Source organism: Taeniopygia guttata, chromosome 25 (genome assembly GCF_048771995.1).
Source record: "Taeniopygia guttata chromosome 25, bTaeGut7.mat, whole genome shotgun sequence".
In the NCBI taxonomy this organism is placed as follows: domain Eukaryota; kingdom Metazoa; phylum Chordata; class Aves; order Passeriformes; family Estrildidae; genus Taeniopygia; species Taeniopygia guttata.
This window is the reverse complement of record NC_133050.1, coordinates 724443-741910: the sequence shown is the minus strand read 5'-3', so window position 1 is coordinate 741910 and position 17468 is coordinate 724443. Positions and strand designations below refer to the sequence as shown.

The 17468-nt window shown below is 53.2% G+C and overlaps 1 pseudogene; it reads left to right on the top strand.

The window, feature by feature from the left end:
• The first annotated feature begins 15984 nt into the window (after positions 1-15984).
• Positions 15985-16102, top strand: LOC140680660 (5S ribosomal RNA; annotated as a pseudogene).
• Positions 16103-17468: the final 1366 nt, after the last annotated feature.

Sequence of the window (17468 nt, the reverse complement as noted above, 5' to 3'; positions counted from 1 at the left end):
GGACTCGGCTCGGAGAAGTTCCTGGAGAAGTCTCGGCTGGGAGAGAGCGCAGGGTGCAGCAGGGAACGACTCCTGTCCCTGAGCAGAGGGAGAAGCCGCGGGGGATGAGCTGAGCACGGCCCCATTCCCTGTCTCCTGCCTTGCCGGGGGAGGAGGTGCAGCTGGGAGCAGGGAGGCGTGGGGAAAGCTGCATTTAAGGCTCTGCACTGACTTCTCCTCATCCTGCTCTGAGTCTTTGGAGTTTTCTGCCAGAAATCTCTCCCCTCCCCCGCTCACCCACAGGGCTTTGGGCAGGTTTCCCTTTTTGGGGGAAATCAAAGCGAAGCACCGAGGCACTAATGAGGGGCAGGAGAAGTGAGGCTCCCGGGCTTCCCGCAGAGCCGGAGGCACGGAAGGCGCAGGGCCGGGAAAGCCGTGGCGGGAGGTGCGGAGAAGTTTGTTTGTGTGGGCAGCTCAATCCCGCCTCGGGCCCAGGCCCGTCACGGGGCTGTTGCTCATCTCCGGCTTTGCCCTCACGCAGCGCGGGGGGCCCTGAGAGCGCGGGGCGAGTCTGGGCCGTGCGCAGAGCCCGCCCCCAGCTCGCTGCCATTGGCCGCTAGTGCCGTCAGTCGCGGTTGCGGCGCGCTGATTGGTGGGAGCGGGACGCAGCACGGCCCCGGCGGCGGGCTGAGGGCGGCCGTGGGCGGGCAGCGGCGCCATTGGCGCCAGGAGCGTCTGTGCGGGCCCGGGAGCGGCGGCAGCGGCCGGAGCGCGGTGAGGCGGCGTCGGCGGAGCTCGGAGGCGGCCCCGGCGCAGGTGGGAGCCGCGCTGGGTTCTGCGGGGGCTCGGGGCTGGCTGCGGGCGGAGGGGGCGGCAGGGGGCTGCGGCGGGTCGGTGGTGCCGTGTCCGGGCCATGCTGGCCCCGGGCTGAGGGCGCGGCGGGAGCGGCTGCCCGCGGTCTCCTTCCCGCCGGGGCCTGGGCAGGAGCCGCTGCCGGAGCAGCGCTGGCTCGGCCCGGCTGCTGTGGGTAGGACAGAGGGGGCTGCCCCGCAGCCGGGAGCGTGCGGGGAAATTCCCGTCGCCGGAGGTTTCTGTGGCCGGAGGAGAGCGAGGAGTCCTGTAAAAGTGACTTTATTGCCGAGCACGGGGAGAGGCCGTGGGGCATTTGCCGTGCGCTCTCTGCCATGGTTGTAGTCCGCAGCCTCCTTTTTATCCTCATTTTCCCGGCCGCATCTCCCTCTGCCTTTGCCCACGGGCTGAGGTCCTTGGAAGGTTCAGACTTCCCGATGCGCCTGCTGCCTGTCCTCGTTAATATGCACCCTCCTTTTTATACCAGCCGATATTCATGGCTCTGTTAAGTCTTTGTTTTTCCCCTGGAAGTTCGGGACTTTGAGCAGCTGTCTGGGTCAATTTGTGAAATTTATTGGAACTGATGGTTTTCCCCCGTTACTTCCTTATCTACAAGTGTCCGGCCCTATCTCCAGGCAGATTCAATCCTTGACTCTGTTTTGTTCTTCCCGGGTCCTCTTGGGTTTTGGGATTATTCTCGGTGCCCTCATTCCCTGTCCTTTTGTAGCTGTTTGTGGATCAGGAGGCCTGGCTGCCACCTGCATCCCCTGGCTCAGCTGCTGGATGAGCTGCACTGCCAAGGTGTGGAGCATGGTAAAAAGATGAGAGTTGCTGCAGCACAGAAGAGGAGAAGCAGCATTCGTTTAACCCCTGGTCTGCCCAGGAGCCACGAAAGTGTGTCCCATTACCATCCTTTCCATGTTTGGACCAATACATAAACTGTTCACCTATTTCCTTTTTTATCTTTCTCAGGACTTTACCTTTGTCGTCTCTTTGCCAACAGCAGTTTGAATCATTTAGTTCTCCACAAACTCCTCCTTTTTCTGCTAACAGAAAATCTGGTCCCATCCCCTAGTGAAATGTTGTGTTCCTCATTTCAGTGGATTGGTCAGCAGGAAGGTCAGGAGCTGGAGCTGTCTGGTTGGTTTTTTTCGAGGACAGTTTGTAATCTAATGATGCCATTGAAATGATAAATGGGTCCTCTGTCTCCTGATGTGAATTGGTTTGGGTTCCCAGGGTCTGGTCCATGGTGTTGTAGGATTTTTTCTGGTGGCCCTTCATCTTTTCCCTATTTCTGTGTGCTCCCTCAAGCTGGGGATGCATGAATGACTGCATTTTTCTAAATACAGCATCAAATACTTGAATTCAAACTAATTTCCCTGGACTTGTTCTAGCAAAAGCCCCAGTGCTCTGATACACCCTGTACAGCACAGACAGTGGCAGCAGATGTTGGAGTGGGCAGGGGGATGATCCCCCCCCCTTATTTTAATGAAGTTTTCACAACATTCTCCATTTGCTGTTTCCCTTTGCAGCCTCAGCCATTTCTGTTTCAGAGTCAGATCCTCACCATGGGCTCTGCCTTCAGCCCTGCAGATTCCATCTGTGCAAGCAGGCAGAGCTTGGGGTGAGGGGCAGAGGGAATCAGCCAATTCCTGCCCCAGGCAAGAAGAGCCAGGTACATTTTCCCCACTCTGCCCCAGCCGTACTGATTTGCATTTCTAAAGCTCCTCTCCTGGGTTCCTGGAATGCAGCTTCTCTTCCAGAGCAGCCTTCAGCAGCCTCACATGTGGCCCCCCCACAACCTGCTGATTTTTTTTTTTCCTTCAGATCATGTGTTTACTGTTTATGGGTAAAAGGGTCACATTTAAATCTCTTCTAGTTTTGCGAAGTGCAGCCTAAAGGTGAACGTTGAAAAACGCAGACCAAAATTTTGGTATCTCTACGAGCCACATAAAACACAGACAAAAAAATTCCAGAGCAATTCACTTTCTTCCCCTTCTCCTCGGAGTAAAAACTCATTCTCATATCCCTACCGAAACCTAACCGGCAATATAGAAGTAGGATTATTACAAAAAATACTCCAATGCTATAAACTTTGCACTGAAACTGCAGGAAAAAGAAAAACTCTACCACTATGTTTAGTGGAAGAGTCAAGGCATTCCTTAATTCTGGCCAGGATGTGCTGCAGAAATCATTCCATCCCCACTAAGCCCGGGTGTGCAGAGAAAACCGTTCCATGACACGTAGGTTTTACTCGATTTTTCCCGAACTTGATACAGTCTGAACCAGTCTAAATCCACTGGTTAAATGTTATGTAGTTTCAGGCTGTGCAGTTTTTAGTATTTGGTTTCCTCGTGGCCCCGGATTTCTTTGCTTCAGCTGTTAATGAGGTGGGAAGTGCTGATTTCCTTCTCAGCCTTTTGCAGACCAGGTGTCTGCAGCCCTGGCAGTGTCTGGGGTAGGTGTTTGCTGCTGGGGTTGATGTTTTGCTGCTGGGTGTTATCTTTGTGGGTATCTTTTGGGCCATTCCCAGTGTGTTGAGGTGTTAAACTCATCTCCATTGAGTGGTGTAACATCCCTTAACAAAACCTTTAACATTTCTTTCCCCAGGGCCAAGGCAAAGCAAGCCTGAGTAGAGAAATCAAAGGTTAACAATGTTAAAGTCTATGAGCTGGTGTATTTTCCATCAATGCCATGGCAGGCAGGGCAGTGTGTGAGTGTAAGTGAGAGCCAGAGTGGAATTGTGCCGTGCTCTTGCCCAGCAGCTGTGGCAGGGCAGGCCCAGAGAGCGCTGAAGCTGCAGCAGTGGCAGCAAGGGCTGTCCCCGGTGGCTGGAGCTGCCAAAGGAGGGTGGCCAGGCCGAGGATTTCAGCAGAGGATGTGTGGGCAGGCCCAGGGCCTTGCCCCGCTGTGGAGCCCTGGCTGCTGCTGCGCTGCCTTCAGTGCAGGCTCAGTGGGGGCCTCCCATCCTCCTGCTGCAGGCGGGAAGTGCAAATCTCCGGGGCTGCAGAGACCTGGAGCCGAGGCTGAGGGGTCCCCCCGTGCTCAGCTGTGCTGGCGGCTGTTTCTGGCCTCGGGGCCACTTGGCACGGGCCACGCCACTTGGCCACCAGTGGTGCTGCTCTGCACTCCTTAGGCAGGAGCCGATGTCCTGCTGGGATGTTGGCAACAGCAAAGTGCCAAGGCAGGCTCTGTGCCAGCCCAGCTTCCTGGGGGAGAGATTGCACCAGAGACAGGATTCTGGCCACAGACTGCTTTAAATGTGCATCCCTTATCTCCACCCTGCACTAGGTGGAGAATTCCCAGGGTAAGGAATTCCCAAGATCAATTGCAAGGGAGAGAATTAAATATCTGCCCTGGGTCTGGCTCTTCTTCTTGCCCAAGCCAATGGCAAAAGCCGTACCCATGGCATCTTGGTTTCTATCCCCAGCTTCCAAAGGTGTTTCTTTCCATCCCCATTCATTCTTTGTACCCAGCCTGAGCTCTGGGGGTGCCAGGGGTTCTGGAGGTCCCATTGTATTCCTAAAGCTGCCATAACCCCCTGGAGGATCTTTCCTGTAAAATGAGCTCTGAGTCTATGGCTTCCACAATCCCTTTTATATGGATTATTCCTTTCAGTGGTTGCTGAGCAATCCGGATTGCTTTTGCCGACGCCGTCCCCTGGGTGCTGGGGCCCCCTTGGGCCCTGGGGTTGATCCCTCAGGGGCTGTGGGAACTCTGCCATGGCCTTTGCCTTCAGCTTGGCCTTTTGCTCATCCCTTCTTGCCTTCAGCAGCTTGCTTCCACAAGCATCCGGCAGAGGCATTGCCCTCCTGGCCAGGGCAGAGCCCACCCAAACAGCCCCTGGGAAGGAGTCAGGGCTCCAGCTGCAGCCCACAAGGACACTGCAAGCACAGACAGCAGCACCCTCAAGAGGAGCGAGTCCACCCCTGCATGGACATGGATTGTCAGGGCTCTCTGAGCTCCCATCCCACCGGGGACCCACCACACTGCAGCCCTGGAGAACATTCAGGCCTTTGTGCCCAAGTGCTGCAGGGCCTTCTTCTGCCACTCCTGCAGCCCCGGTCACTGCCTGTGGGTGCTCATCCTCTGAGAGCTGCTGAGCTTTCTGCAAAATCTTTCCTTTCTGCAGGGACCCAAGCCAAATCCTTCACAGAAAATCCTGATCTTTCCATGTGCACTCTGCATTTCCCAGATGTTGCTTTGTTTTGCTCCTTGTGCTCAGGGTCCCCTGCACAGCCCGTGTGGCAGAGCCGGTGCCTGTCCTGCCGCAGTGTCCAAAGGCGGCCCCCCCGGCGGGCAGGGCCGGCAGCTCCCCGGGGCCGGGCAGCGGCCGGGGCGTCCCGCAGCCTCCTGGGGGCCGGGGGCCACTGCCGGCCCTGCCCGGGGCTGGTGGGGTCAGGCAGCGCCCGGCGCTGAGCCCCGGCTGCCCCACAGCCCCGGCCCGGCCCCGCAGCTCCCCACAGGCCCCCAGCCCGTGCTCCCGGTCCCGCACCTCTGCGCCCGCTGCTGCCGCTGCCCACCACAGAGAAACCCCTGACATCCTCACCTCCTGCTTTTCCTCTCCTGGAAACTGGGAATTCAAAGTAACAGCTGGCAAATTGTCAGGATAAGACCATGCTGAAAAACATCCCAATCCTGAGTATTTTTCTGTTCCTCCTCTTTTCCATCATCCTTTTTCTTACCACATAGATTCCTCCTGCTGCTTCTTGCCTGAACCATATTGCTGCACACTCCCCTTCACCCGATCCCTTCCCAGCACACCAACACCATCCATCCACTGTTGTCCAAATCCCTTCTTCACTTCTCTTCTTGCCCCCCTGGGTGTCCATGTCCTTAATTACCTCTGGGGGAATGTGCAAACTACCTCAGCATTCTCCCAAGGGACCCTTCAGAGACATTTTGGGAACATCCTCCCTTTGGCCAGGACCCCTCCCTGGCTTTCCCTTTTCTCCCCTCCATGGGTGCCCTGCCATGTTCACTCCCCGAAGATCCCAGGGCACTCACTGATGAGATTTTCAGTGCTCTCTCCCTGCTGACTCTGCACAGACCCCCCTGATGTCTCACTCGTCTGTCTCCTGGTCACTCCTGGGTCCCCAATCAATCCCCGGTGCCGCCGCCAGCCAAGGGAGCTGATCACCCAAAGTGGGTGAGGCACCTTCAGCTGCACTCCCTGCCCCAGGGTGTGCGGGAAAATTGACATCACCAGAGGATTCTGTCCACAAAGCAGACAGAGGAGTCCTGTGAAACTAATTTCATTTCTAAAAATGGGAGAGGCCATGGGACATTCCCCATGGGATCTCTCCAATTGTTGGAGGACACAGGCTCCTTTTCATCCTAATTCTCCTGGCCACATCTCCCTCTGCTTTCCCCACTGGCTGAAGTACTTGACAGCTACAGACTTCCCAATCCACCTTCTACATACCCAACTTAATATCCTCCCTGCTTTTATATAGCAAATGATATTCATGGCTCTGTTAAGTCTTTGTTGTTCTTCTGGAAGTTCATGAATAGAGCAGGACCTTGGCTGAGCATCAGTCTGTGTCATTAACTGATAACATTTTCTGAACCGATTCCTTCTCCTGTCACTCCCTTGTGTACAGCTCCCTGGCCCTCTGAGCCTTCCCCAACTGGACTCCCCCCCTCGGCTCCATCGCCCCCGCGAGGGGAATTTGGGGAGGTGGGAGTGCGGCAGCGCCAAGGCCGGGCCCCCCCGCGCTGTCCTGGCGGGAGCGGCTGCAGTGGGGACCGAGTGCGGGCGGGAGCAGCCGAGAGCCCAGCGCTGCCCCAGCCCGACCTGCCCCAGCTCCATCCCTGCCCCTCGGCTGGGATGCTGTGGGTCTGGGGGGAAGAGGGAGCCGGCAGTGGGTGCTGGGCCTGGGGGCAGGAGGAGAAGGGAAGGAGAAGCAGGCTTGAGGAACAGAATGGTCAAACGATGCAGGTGGCAGGAGAGGGTGGGATTGTGCAGGGGAAGGAGGAATAGCAGGAGGAAGAGGAGTGTGAGGAAGAGCAGAGACACAGGAGGAGGAGGAGCAGAAAGAGGAAGCAGCAGAAGGTTCCATCCCTCCCTGTATCTGCAGCCTCCCCCCAGCCCCAGGAGCGTTGCTTCTCCCACATGCAGCAGGTGACTGTGGAGGGGGATCCATGATTTTCACGGGGTGAATCTTGGTGTTTCTGAGCTTTCTTGGGCTAAATATTGGTGCTTTGGTTTTATGTGGCAGCTGAATCTTTATGTTTTGGAGGAGGTTTTTGCTGGCTTGTGATGTTTGGGGAGTTTTTGATCTGTATCTTGAAGTTTGTGGGATTTTGGGGCTAAATCTTGGTGTTTTGGAGGTTCTTACAGACACAAGATTCCCAATGACTTCCTGAGATGAACTGGAGCAAGGAGGAATCTCCAGTCCAAGGTGCTCTCGTCTTGTTTTTTTCCCCAAACCAGGATTTTTCATTCCCTAGGCGTGGCTGGATGGAGGAGGAGGAAAAGCCCAGGAGATGCTGCAGGAGGAGGAGCTGCAAACCCAGCCCAGGGAGCTGCGGGGAGGAAAGAGCCCCCCTGAGCCAGGAAGGCGGGCAGAGATCCAGCCGGAGCTTGAAGCTGGTGGAGAAGTCTCATGGCAGGGAGAAGCCCCACAAGTGCTTGGAATGTGGGAAGGGTTTCAGCCGGAGCTCCAACCTGATCCGGCACCAGAGGATCCACACCGGGGAGAGGCCCTACGAGTGTGGGGAGTGTGGGAAGAGGTTTCGGACCAGCTCCGATCTCCTCGTACATGAGCGGAGTCACACAGAGGAGAGGCCCTTCCGCTGCCCCGACTGCGGGAAAGGCTTCAAGCACAATTCCCATCTCACCAGGCACCGGCGCATCCACACCGGGCAGAGGCCCTACGAATGTGGGAAGTGTGGGAAGGGTTTCAGAGACAAGTCTGGCCTGATGGTGCACCAGGTGATCCACACTGGGGAACGGCCCTATGAGTGCTTGGAATGTGGGAAGTGCTTTGGGTGGAACTCATACCTGAGAACACACCAGTGCATCCACACCGGGGAGAGGCCCTACGAGTGTGGGGAGTGTGGGAAGAGGTTTCAGACCAGCTCCAATCTCCTCCTACATGAGCGGATTCACACAGAGGAGAGGCCCTTCCGCTGCCCCGACTGCGGGAAGGGCTTCAACCAAAACTCCAGCCTCACCATGCACCGTCGCATCCACACCGGGGAGAGGCCCTACGAGTGTGGGGAGTGTGGGAAGAGCTTCTCACAGAGCTCTCACTTGACCCAGCACCAACGGAGGCACCACTAAGGGAAGCCCTGTGAGTGCCCTGAGTGAGGGAAGAGCTTGGAGTGAGGGAAGAGAGTGAGGGAAGAGCTTAGTGCACTGCTCCAGCTCCATCCCCCATGGGAGGATCCGGGCTGGATGATCCCCAGTGACCCCCGTTGGGCAGAGCCCTGGTGCCCCCGTATGGGGAATAAAACAGAGAGTAAAGCAATGGAGCTGATAAAGGGGCCCGATATCTGAGGCCTGACTGAGCAGAAACTGTGGGAGACACAGACACAGTTTAAGTCTCCCTGGGCAAGAAGTGACCGAGCAACTTCTCAACTGGGGTGAGACTTTGTGATAAGATAAATGTTACCAGGTTACTGGATATCACAAAGAATGTGTAACCAATGGGAAATTGTTACCAAAAACAGAGCCCTATATAAGGACCCTACAAGTAAATCCCTGTATAAACACCTGGTACACACAATAAAATTGGCTTTGGTCTAATCTCGGATGTCCCCGTCTCTCCCTGGTGGATAACCCTGTTGTGGGTGATCCCCGTTGGGTGGGGGGAAGGTGTTGGAGGATTTCTTTCCCTTCTCCTCGTGCTGCCGTGGTTTGGTTGGTAATAAATTCCCTCCCTGTGCCCGGGCTGGGTCTGTTGTCCCCGTGGTTTGGTTGGTAATAAATTCCCTCCCTGTGCCCGGGCTGGGTCTGTTGTCCCCGTGCCGCTGCTGCTCGGGGCGGGATCTCTCCCGTTCCTTCTCTGCACTCCCGGGCCTCTCCTCAGCCAATGAGAGAATGCGGTGGACACGAGTCAGCCAATCAGAGAGAGCGGCGCTGATGACTCAGCAGTTGCCGGGCAGACCCGCAGCAGGCAGTGTTCCCCACCCGGACCCCGCCCTCCCTGCCCAGTGCCGGCCCCGCCGTGGGGTCCCCCCAAGTCCCTCCCCAGTGCCCCCCATAAACTGGGCTGGGTTTAACTGGGAAGCGTTACTGGGAACACTGGGAGCAGGCGGGCAGGGGCAGAGTGACAGCAGGGCTGGGGGTACACAGGACCCCCCAAAATCAGCGTGGGGATGGAGCTGGGGATCCCGGCTGGGCCCGAGGCCACAGGGAAGCTCTGCGGCCGCCGGTGGCTCAGGAGCTCTGTGGGCAGAGAAACAGGGGTGACACCGGGCTGGGGGCCCCGGGGGGAGCACCCACAGTCTTGGGAAGAGGGGACACGACCCCCGGGACCTCCCTTGACCCACTTGCACAGGTAGAAGCCGAGCCCCAGCACCAGGAAGACAAAGCCCAACTCGTAGTCCCTGATCCCCATCTGCATCTTGCTGCTGGTGGCGTCCAGCGGCATCTCTGGGAGGCCTGCAGGCATCAGGACCCCCCAAAACCTCTCACTGACACCCCAAGCCTCTCCAAGCACCCTCCTGATTGCTCCCAGTCCACCCAGGACCCCCTGAAACTTGCCATGATCCCTTCCTCACCTCCCCAGGACACACCAAAGCCTCTCCCATCCCTTTCAGAATCCCACAACCCCCTTCCAGTCGTCTCCACCACCCCAGTATACCTAAACCCTCTCCCAGTCCCTTCCCAGCCCCACCAGGACTCACCTAAACCCCTCCCAGTCTCTTTCCAGCACAACCAACCTCATCCCAATCTCTGCTTTTCCATCCCCAATCTCCATCCAGCTCCTCCAGGCTCACTCTAGTCCCTCCCAGTCACACCCAGTACCCCCAAACTCCCTTCCAGTGCCCACCAGGACCCCCAGAACCTCATCCCACCAGCTTCTTCTCTGCTGAATTCCTAGAGGAAGACCAGGCCCAGCTACTACCAGACCTTCAGAGAAAACTCCACCCTTCTAGAGATCACCACTTCAGCAGCATTTCATCTGCCACTCCAGGAGGAGCAGCCACCATTTTAACTGGACTACTACCAACACCCTGATGTTACAGCATTTTTGAGAGAAAGAGGGCATGAATTGTGAAAGTTGAGCTACTCCAGGCTAGGCCTCAGATTGAGGCCTGGTGGGGCCCTCAAAGCCTCTGACGCAGTTAGAAATTCAGGGTTGTGGCGCAGATAGAAAATAGTCTTAAGGTACTGTAGGGACCACGGGGTGTGAACTAGTATAGGTTTTATGGTGTACAGTGCAGGCCGTTTTAAGGAAAAGGTAAACAATGTTAGCCTACCAATCAGAGTGTCTTTGTTTCTGTAAACTATATAGAAGCTTATATAAACTACCGCCTGATTTTGAATAAACGGAAAACGCTTGATGAACCACATTGGTTTGAACCTGCGTTTGTCTTGTCCAGCTTTCCGTTTTTCTGAGGTTCCCTGGCATTAAGTGGCGCCCGCACAGGGACTCAGGAGGCTCCGAGAAGGCTGCCAAATTACTTTTAGAGTAACGGGCAGTCAGGTTTGAGTCGCGCGACAGGAATTTAGGTCCAAATCGCCTCATGGTGACGGGACCGGGATCCCAAATTCACTTTTTGTGAACGGGGATCAGGTGGAACGGAGCAGAAGTCTCCAAACTCCGAATTGGGCCGTTTCCCAACGGGAGGAAAAAGACTCTTCGCATTGTTGTTTGTTTGCGAGAGTCCGTTGGAGCAGTGGGAAGACCTCGGTGTTCACAAGGTACCTGAACGGCGGGTGTGGACGTGGCCGGGGCCGGAGAGCTGGAGCGGGGTGCTGCCTTGCCGAAGAAAAGCGAGAGCGAAGCAACCCGCGGAGGTGAGGTAAGCCGCGTGCAGAAAGAGAGGGTGAAAGTTCACCATGGATGGAGATTTACAGGCTTCAGTGCGGCTGCTCTTTCATATTCTCTCAAAGAGAGCTGAAAAAGTTAAAGAAGCCGATTTAGAACAGTTGGTCATTTGGGCAAGAAGCAAAGGCAAGCTGCAAAAACCTTCCCTGCTTTTTAGTGAAACCGAGTGGCGAGAGCTGGGCCAGCTGCTCTGGGATGCAGTGATAGAGGGCAAAAAGGACAAGAAAACACTATTAGAGCTTGGAGGTGTTTGGAAGAAAGTTTCACATACCTTACAAAGCATGGCCGCGGAGAAAGAGGCAGCGGAAGCTGCCATTCGAGCATTCGAACAGTCTACAGCAGAACAAATAGAAACGCGAAAGCCATCGCGGGTTGAAAAATTCTTTAATGTTTGTAATATGCGGCCAGTGCGCGGGCAGAAAGCCCCAGTCAGCCCCTCTGTCAGAGATGTTGTCGCTCGTTTGGAGGGCGGCACGGAGCCGGGCGGCGCGGGGCCGGCCGGCGCGAGACGGAGCGGGGATGCGGCTGCGCCCGGAGCGGAAGTCTGCTCACGAGCAGCGGATGTTAACAGCTCAGCGGTTCCGCGAAATGCGGCAGACCAGGAAGTGACCCTCCCGGGTCCCTTGGGAGGCGGGGAGGCACCTGAGGAGGCAGGCGGAGTTGGTGACGAAACAGGGCTGAGTCAGGAGGAGGAACTCGGGGGCGGAGATCAAGGCAGAGACCAGGGCGGAGACGGGAGCGGGGCGGCGTCGGCCCCTCGCCCCCCCGCAGCAGCAGCGGCTGCGGCTGCCACCGGTGCGTGCAAACGCAGAGGAGCGGCTCGCCGATACCCGCCGGCGGCGGCGGCCGCGGCCAGCAGCCTGGCGCGGTTTGGAGGGGCTGGACACCTCAATGCTAGCGGAGTGGCAGAAGTAGCCACCCAAACAACACCAGAGCACAGCCCAGAAAATGCCAGTTCCCACCCCACCACCGTGGCGCGGCACTGCCCACTCCCACCGAGTTCAGATTCTGACGACTCAGAGCCAGACTTTCCGGTTGTCAATTGCAGCAGGGACAAGCGATCACAGAACAAGATACAAAGACCAAATACGTTACAGGAAAAAATAGCCCGCCTTGCCACCCTTTCAAATCGTCAGGCTCAACCAGTGGAACCTTCCACTGGACAGCAATTGGCATCGCCAGCAGTTTTAAAAAATCCCTTGCAGTCCCGATGGGCGTCAGTTGTGAAAGATGCTCTTTTAGACGGTGACTGGAAAGCTGCCAGCTCCCTGGTTTGTCCTGTCATAGTGTCTAATGGGAATGCCATCTGGGAGCCCCATGACTGGAAAATCCTACAATCAGCTAAGCAGACAGTCACCACTTATGGGATCAGATCAGAAGCAGCCAGGAACATCATTCAGTATATATTCACAGTAGATGTGCTTTGTCCTAGTGATTCGTCTAACATTGCATCCCTGCTTCTGACACCTTCTCAATTCCTCATGTTTGAAAGGGAATGGAAACGGTTGGCAGTTGAGGAGGCCAACAAACATACAGATGCGGGAGACCCCTTTTTTGGAGTCCAGCCAGATATGCTGACTGGGCAGGGACCATATGCAACCAATCAGGTGCAACTTACCTTTCCTATTGAAATACATCAATTGTCACAGCAATTGGCTCATCAAGCTTTGCTTTTGGTACCGGACAAGAAAAAGTCAGCATCCTATGCCACCATAAAGCAAGGAGCCACTGAACCATTCGGACAATTTATTGATAGGCTGTCAGCTGCTTTAAAGGATGCACCTGACGTGCCACCAGACGTTCAGGAACATTTATTCCGATCCCTTGCTTTTGAAAATGCTAACCCACCCACCAGAACCATCCTAGCCACCCTCCCTCAGGGCTGTCCAGTCGATGAGATGCTTGTCAGAGCCACACGCGCAGAACAGAGCAACCAAGCTGCGGCATTCGCCGCAACCATCCAGGATGCAATTGAACAACAAGGACACATAATTGCAGCTGCTTTATCAAGCAACAACACAAGGAGACAAAAGACGTAATGAAAAACTATAGCAATACTGAGTGTTTTCCAAGAAACCAAGAGGGATGGACATTATGCAAATTAAAGTTATTTCAAATACAATGTGGATGAAAATTACTGTAAAACAAAAAAGGATAGAAATGTTATGAATGCTTGACAAGATTGTTTTAAACTATTTTAAACATTTCTTGTTAATAGGTTGATCATATAATGTAAGTTGTCTGATTTTTGTGATAAGAATTATTATTAAGATGTTAAGGTATTGAGGTGTTGTTTTAATATTTACAGTCAGTTTTCATATGTTTTATGGGGGTTTTTTTTAGGTGATTGATTGTGAGATGTATTTTTCAGGATCCTGTGTGCTTGATTTTTTAACTACTCATGTGTTTTCTTTATTCAATTTTCTATGCAGCTGCAGTTCATCTTTTAAAAATTTATAGTCCAAGTTCTGGTTCAAGATTTCAGACTTCAAATTCTCAGATTTTTGAAGAAAAGGTTTGTTGTATTTAGAGAATTTTTGTCTTGAAACAAATTTTAGACAGGTTCAATCATTTGATGTTTTGATAAATTGTTAATAATAAGGTTTTTCACTTATAACTGTTATTTTTAAGACTTTTGTTTTAAACATATCCTCCAATTAGAGTTTGAGCTCTGGCCAGGCTCTGGCTCTACGTGGATGGTGTGATTGATCCAGATGTTTTCTGCATCAAAAAGTATTCAAGTCCTTTTGGCTTGACAATTTGACCATACAGGACAGCTGAGCCTCAAAGGGAGTTTGGAGAAGCATGATCCGGACATGTTTTATCCAAATCTCTGTTGTTTTAAGGTTTTTCAGCTGCTGCAGACTCTGGGATGACAATTTGATAGTGTAGCACTTGGTAACTGTGATTTTATATGTAATATTAATTGTTTATTATCTGATTGATTTTTATTTGTTGTTAGTTTCTTTACTATGTGCATTGTTTTGTTCTTAATGTTTTTCATGTTTATAACAAAGATGTTGATATTTCCATTTCTTCATGCAAGTTTTAGGAAACAGAATTGAGAGAGGACCCTCCAGTCCCTGTGGAGGTGTTGGGTTTGTTTGTGTTTTAACAGGTGCAGAATCAAAATGGATTTCAGTGAAGAATGTGGAACTTATCAATTGCAAGAAGGCACTGATCTCTCCACAAGTAGATCAGAGGATGCACAGCAAAAGTGGATTGTGCAAAGATTTGTATTTCACCCACAGAAGATCGTGGGCTTTGAGTTTTTTTTATAAGTGTGTTTTTAATGATGTTATAGAATTTTTTTTTGCTAAGTTTTTAATAAGTTTTAGTAATGCCTGTGATTTTTCTGTTCATCTTGCCATTGTCTTTCAATGGCAAAAGAAAAAGAGGGAGCTCCCAACGGGGATCAGCAGAAATTCTACTTGAGTGAGTGTTTTTACCCATCCAACCAAGAAGTCGTGTGATGGACAGGACAGATGCTCTTGCTGCATTGATACGAAAAGGCAGAAACAGAATTTTAAAAATAGATGAAACAGAAAAATAAGTTGAAATATCATAAGTGTGAAGTTAGATTTATCAGAAGTTAGTTTATTAGAAGTTATAGTTTATGTTTAGAATTAAGATTGTTTCTTTCATGTTAGACAGGGCATTCAAGAACCTGAGAAGAATGTGGTGGGCCTCAATGTTTTTATTTCGCACTTGTTTAATTTTTGGAGTCTCGTTGGGTCCCATGGCAGAGTTCAAGACTTGGACCTGAGCTCAAATAAGTTTAAATAGCACTCTGGGAGCGCAAGCTGTTGCATTTGTGCAAAACCTTAAATTTACTGATGATAGTTTTCAAGAATTTGGTCTTTTGGGTTCTGTCCCAGGAAATTACTGTTTGATATTTGGATCTTATGCTACCAAACCAACTCAAGAAAATGGAAAATTGACAGATGACAACACTTGATTGTCTCCCAGATCACCATTGTATTACAACTATTTAGGATATTGTAACAATTCGACTCCAAGAGGTAGTGCAGGAAAAACTGCCCCCAGGAACCTTCCTCATTTGTGGGGACCGAGCCTGGTCAGCAGTCCCTCAAAATGCTAGGGGAGGCCCATGTTATATCGGTAGGTTGATGCTTTTTGCTCCCACCATACATCAGGTTCTCGAATTGCCTCAGAAGACTCAACGAGCCAAACGCAGTGTTCTCCAAATGGACACTTCATTTGATAACTGGCTCAATTCTTCAGGTTTTTCTGGCTGGGTCAAAGACAGTGTGTGCAAAAATTAGTTCATTGAGCCTTCACTCCAGCCTGAGTAGCTCAAAAGAAAAAGAGGGAATTGTTACAGCATTTTTGAGAGAAAGAGGGCATGAATTGTGAAAGTTGAGCTACTCCAGGCTAGGCCTCAGATTGAGGCCTGGTGGGGCCCTCAAAGCCTCTGACGCAGTTAGAAATTCAGGGTTGTGGCGCAGATAGAAAATAGTCTTAAGGTACTGTAGGGACCACGGGGTGTGAACTAGTATAGGTTTTATGGTGTACAGTGCAGGCCGTTTTAAGGAAAAGGTAAACAATGTTAGCCTACCAATCAGAGTGTCTTTGTTTCTGTAAACTATATAGAAGCTTATATAAACTACCGCCTGATTTTGAATAAACGGAAAACGCTTGATGAACCACATTGGTTTGAACCTGCGTTTGTCTTGTCCAGCTTTCCGTTTTTCTGAGGTTCCCTGGCATTACCCTGACTCCTCAGGGTGTCAGGTTTCTGCCTCCATCACTAGTTTCATTTGTACTAATTGCATTTTTTAAATTATTATTTTTATTTAGTTCTTTTCCTGGTAAAGAACTGTTATTCCCATTCCCATATCTTTGCCTGAGAGCCTTTTGTTAAATTGTGGTAATTTGGAGGGACAGGGTTTACCTTTTCCATTTCACAGGAGGCTTTTGCCTTCCTTCACAGACTCCTGTCTTTTCAAACCTAGACATGGGCTTTGTTTTTTTCTATCCCTTGTGTGTGTGTTGTGGGCTCGGGTCTGGCTCTAGATTTTCTTGTGGGCAGGGCTGGCCCTGTTGGCCGTGCGGAGCCCCCGTGGTTTTCTGGGCTTGTGCCAGAGCGTGTTGGGGTGTGTTGAAGGGCGCTGCTGAGGGGCTGCCAGGTGCCCATGGCACACCGCCCTGAGAGCGCCCGGTCTCGTCTGATCTTGCAATCTAAGCAGGGTCTGGCCCAGTTAGTACTGGGATGGGAGACCCCCTGGGAATACTGGGTGCTGTAGGCTTCTTTTGCTGCCTGCTGGCCAGAGGGCCTCTGGTGCTTGGGTTTTCTTGGGCAGCCATGGCGAGGGGCAGGAGGGAAGGGGCACGTGGGCCTTGTGTGGTTTTTGTGCCTTGTGTGTGTGGTGCGGGCTGGGGTCTGTCTCTAGATCCCCTTGTGGGCAGGGGCGGCCCTTTTGGGCTTGTCGAGCCCCTTTGGTTTTCTGGGCTTGTGCCCGGAGGGTGGTGTGGTGGGCTGAAGGGTGCTGCTCAGGGGCTGCCAGGTGCCTATGGCACACCGCCCTGAGAGCGCCCGGTCTCGTCTGATCTCGGAAGCAAAGCTGGGTCGGCCCCTATTCCATCCTGTCCATGGGCATGGCCCCAGGGGATGGGATGGGATGGGATGGGATGGGATGGGATGCGATGCGATGCGATGCGATGCGATGCGATGCGATGCGATGCGATGCGATGCGATGGGCACGCTGGCAGGTCTGTGCTCTACATCACTGCCTGGATTCATGGCTACTTGCAGGAGAAGGTGGCTCGGAAAAGGTCCGAGTCAGCAAGTGCTGCAGTCGTGCCTTGAGGGCACCTGCAAGAGTGAAGTCTGGGCAAGGCTACAGGACAGCAAGTCCTGCACTCTGGTCTTGGGGGCTCCAGCCACAAGGACAGGAGACTCCTGTCAAGGACTGTGCAAAGCAAATGCCACGGTCTGCCCTCGAGGGCAGCTGCAGAAGAGATGCCTCGGGAAGACCAGAGGTCACCAAGTGCTCTGGTCTGGCCACGAGGACACCTGCAGGAGTAATACCTCGGGAATGCTCTGGGTCAGCAAGGAATGAGTGGCTGTGCGAGGGCTCCTCACAGCACCGCTCTCTCCATCCTGTCTCGTCGTGTGCACACAGCACTGTGGAGTGGCCTTGTCACTGCCAATGCCTATGCCACAGCATGTCACAAAGGGCCCTTGGATACCCTGTCCCATTCCATTCCACAGTGACCATGCTGCACCGTGTCACAAAGGGCCCTTGGATACCCTGTCCCGTTCCATTCCACGGTGACCATGCTGCACCGTGTCACAAAGACAAGGAGGATGAGGAGGAGGAGGAGGAAGACGAGGATGACAAGGAGGAGGACAAGGTGGAGAACGAGGAAAAGGAGGAGGAGGAAGACAAGGAGGATGAGGAGGAGGAGGACAAGGAGGAGGACGAGGAGGAGGATGAGGAGGAGGAGGATGAGGAAGAGGATGAGGAGGAGGAGTACAAGGAAGACGAGGAGGACGTGAAGGAGGAGGATGAGGAGGAAGAGGATGAGGAGAAGGAGGAGGAGGAGGAGGAGGATGAGGAGGAAGAGGAGGACGAGGAGTACGAAAAAGACGAGGAGGACGAGGAGGAGGAG